This window comes from Pollicipes pollicipes, unplaced genomic scaffold (assembly GCF_011947565.3).
Source record: "Pollicipes pollicipes isolate AB1234 unplaced genomic scaffold, Ppol_2.1 Scaffold_7261;HRSCAF=8764_pilon_pilon_pilon, whole genome shotgun sequence".
NCBI classification, from domain to species: Eukaryota; Metazoa; Arthropoda; class Thecostraca; order Pollicipedomorpha; family Pollicipedidae; genus Pollicipes; species Pollicipes pollicipes.
The window spans coordinates 5,739,427-5,742,450 of record NW_023597054.1 but is presented as its reverse complement, the minus strand read 5'-3'; positions in this window follow the sequence as shown (position 1 = coordinate 5,742,450).

The window sequence follows — 3,024 nt, the reverse complement described above, 5'->3', positions numbered from 1 at the left end:
GCGCCTTAAGTGCCCTGTCAACCATGGAGGTACCCAGACACACCGTGGGACAGAGTACATGTTGACCCAAAGTAAAGGGCCCCTGAATGATCGAGTGTGCCCGAGCAGGTTAACAGATAAGGCTCCCAAAAAGAGCGTAGCACCCTCCATTCAAATAGGACGTATTCAAGACCCAATGCAGAGGACCCTTGAATGATCTAGTCTATCAAAGCAAGCAAACATGTAGGGCCCAGTCAAAAGCGTAGGGCCCTCCATTCAAGAAGGAAACACCCAAGACCCAATGTAGAGGGCCCCCGAATGCTCGAGTGTGCCAGAGCAGGTTAGCAAATAGGGCTTCCAACAAGAGCGTAAGGCCGTCCACCCGAATGGGAAGCACTGAAGATCTTAAGTAAGTGGCCCCAGAGTGATGCAATGTGCCCGAGTAGCGTACCAGAAGGAGCCCGACAAGAGCGCAGAGCCCTTCATTGAAATAAGAAGTACTCAAAACCCAGTGCGGATGGCCCTGCAAAAATTGGAGTATACCCGAGCGGATTATCAGATGACCCAGACAGGAGTGTAGGGCACTAAATTCAAACACCAAGACCCAATATTTGGGACCCTCGAACAATCCAATGTTGCCAAACCGGCGAACAGATGGGGCCCCCGACAAGTGCGTAGGCCCCTCCATTCAGATAGGAAGTACCCGAGACACAATGCGGAGGGCCCCCGGATATTCGAGTGTACCCGAGCAGGTTAACAGATGGGGCTCTGGCAAGAGCGTAGGACTTTCTGTTCAAATGTGGATTACCCACGGCACGATGTAGAAGGGCCCGAGTAACCGAGTGCGCCACAGCAGGTCAACAGATAGGGCCCCCAGAAAGAGCGGAGGACACTCCATTAGAGAAGGGAGTATCCAAAACCGGACGTGGAGGTCCCCCAAGATCTAATGGGCCCGAGCATCTTATCAGATGGGGACCCCGACAGGAGCTTAAGGCCCTCCGTTCAAATAAGAAATACCTAAAACCCCATGCGGAGGGCCGCGAAAGATTGAGTGTACCTGAACAGGTTATCAGATGACCCCGATGCAGGCATAGGGCCCTAAATTCAAACACTGAGAACCGATGTGTAGGGCCCACCAGCAATCCAGTGTGGGCAAGGAGACGAACAGAGGGGGGCCCCCCGACAATTGCGTCGGGACCCATTCAAATAGCATGTGCCTAAGGCCCAATACAGAGCCCCCCCCCCCCCCCCCCCGAACGATCGAATGTGCCCGAGCGGGTTATCAGATAGCCCTCCCCCCCCCCCCCACAGAAGCGTAGGCCCCCCATTCAGAAAAGAAGTACCAAAAACCTGGTGTAGACGGTCCCCAAACGACTGAGCGTGCCCAAGCAGGCCATTAGATGGGCCCCCGATAAGAGTGTAAGGCCTTAAGCAAGTTACAGATAATTGGAAACGCCCTAGACCAACGTAGAGGACCCATGGGCACATCGCAAGTGTGTCGGTGGGTTAACCGATACCCAAGTAAAGGGCCTCTGGGCAACCGAGAAACCCCGGCAGGTTAAGGTACGGGACCCGGGCTACCGCTCACAGAGCCTTTCTGGCGAATGGAACTAATCTGTGGAAGAGTCCGCGATTGACAAAGGTTCCCCGGCACGCTAAAAGGAAGGGCCCCAACAACAGCGCAGGGCCCTCGGAGCAAAGGCAAAGAAATGAAAAACAACGTGGAATACTACCAAGCGACCGAAATGAACCTGCAAGTGGCATATAAGTCCCCGAAAACAGCGTGGGGCCCTAGACGGTGTAATAGGGCTTAAAATTTCCAGTTCACAACTTTTCCAATCATTGAGTTATTTTTGGAACTTCTCTTAACCCTCCACTTTCGCTTACAATTGTTCTTGGTCGCCTGAAAGTCCAGAGATACCCAGTTTTGTTGCGTTTTGTGTTAAAAAATTGCACCTGCTCGGCCGGCTGTCGGCCCCTCGGAGCCAATGGGACCTTTCATGGCCCGGGGAGGGGGGCATGCCCCGTGTCCCCCCTCTCTGTACCCACCCCTGTTTGTTACCTTATGCTCTGGGGGGTACTTTTGTTATTTTCCACTTTTTTGCCCTTCCCCCGAACTCAGTCTGCCCTTGATGTCTGACTGTCGTGATGCCGGACTGTCTTGGAGTCACAACCTTCAGACTCTGCTCCAGATCAAGGCGTGGCTGTAGATGTCTTCTCCTCAGGACCTTCTAGCCAGAGCGCAGCTGGGGATACCCGCCCCGCCTCCTGCGCAGGCAGCTCCAGGTAGGGTGTGGCTACAGAAGCGCGCTCCGTCTCCTCAGGACCTTCTAGCCAGAGCGCAGCTGGAGATACCCGCCCCGTCTCCTCCGCAGACAGCTCCAGGCAGGGTGTGGCTAGAGGCGCGCTCCGTTTTCTCCCCAGGAAGTTCTAGCAATGGTGAGGCCGAGGAGGGCCGCCAGGTCCCTTTCGCTGGCGGTTCCGAACAGGTCTCTTTTGGAGCTGGTTCTGTCTGCATCACAGATCGAGGCATGCAGAGGCGACTGGGGCATGTCGCCGAACTGGAACATCTGAAGGAACCTGTCAAGATCACCAAGAACAAGGGTAGACCGCGCGGAAGTACGCCAACCGACGTCATCGGACTGCCAAAACTGAAACGGAGAACTCTGAAAACCTTTTGCTTTTCCACGAAAAGCAGAATGGTAAGTTACGCAGTTTCGCTGATGATGGCTCATGGCACTCGCAATAGCTGCAATGCGACGACTTATGATTGGGATATTACATGTCAGGTGATGGTTTACACCTCTCTTTCGCTCTCTCGTTCTCTCACCGTCGCTTTCTCGCCCTCGCTCTATCGCTCACTATCGCTTTATCGCTCTCTATCGCTCTATATTGTTCTTTATCGCTCTACTGTTCTTTCGCCTTCTCCCTCCCTCCCTCTCTCCTCTCTCTCTCTCTCTCTCTCCTCTCCATCTCCGCTCTCTCCGCTCTCTCTCTCTCTCTCTCTCTCTCCTCTCTCTATCATCTCTCATCCTCTCTCTCTCT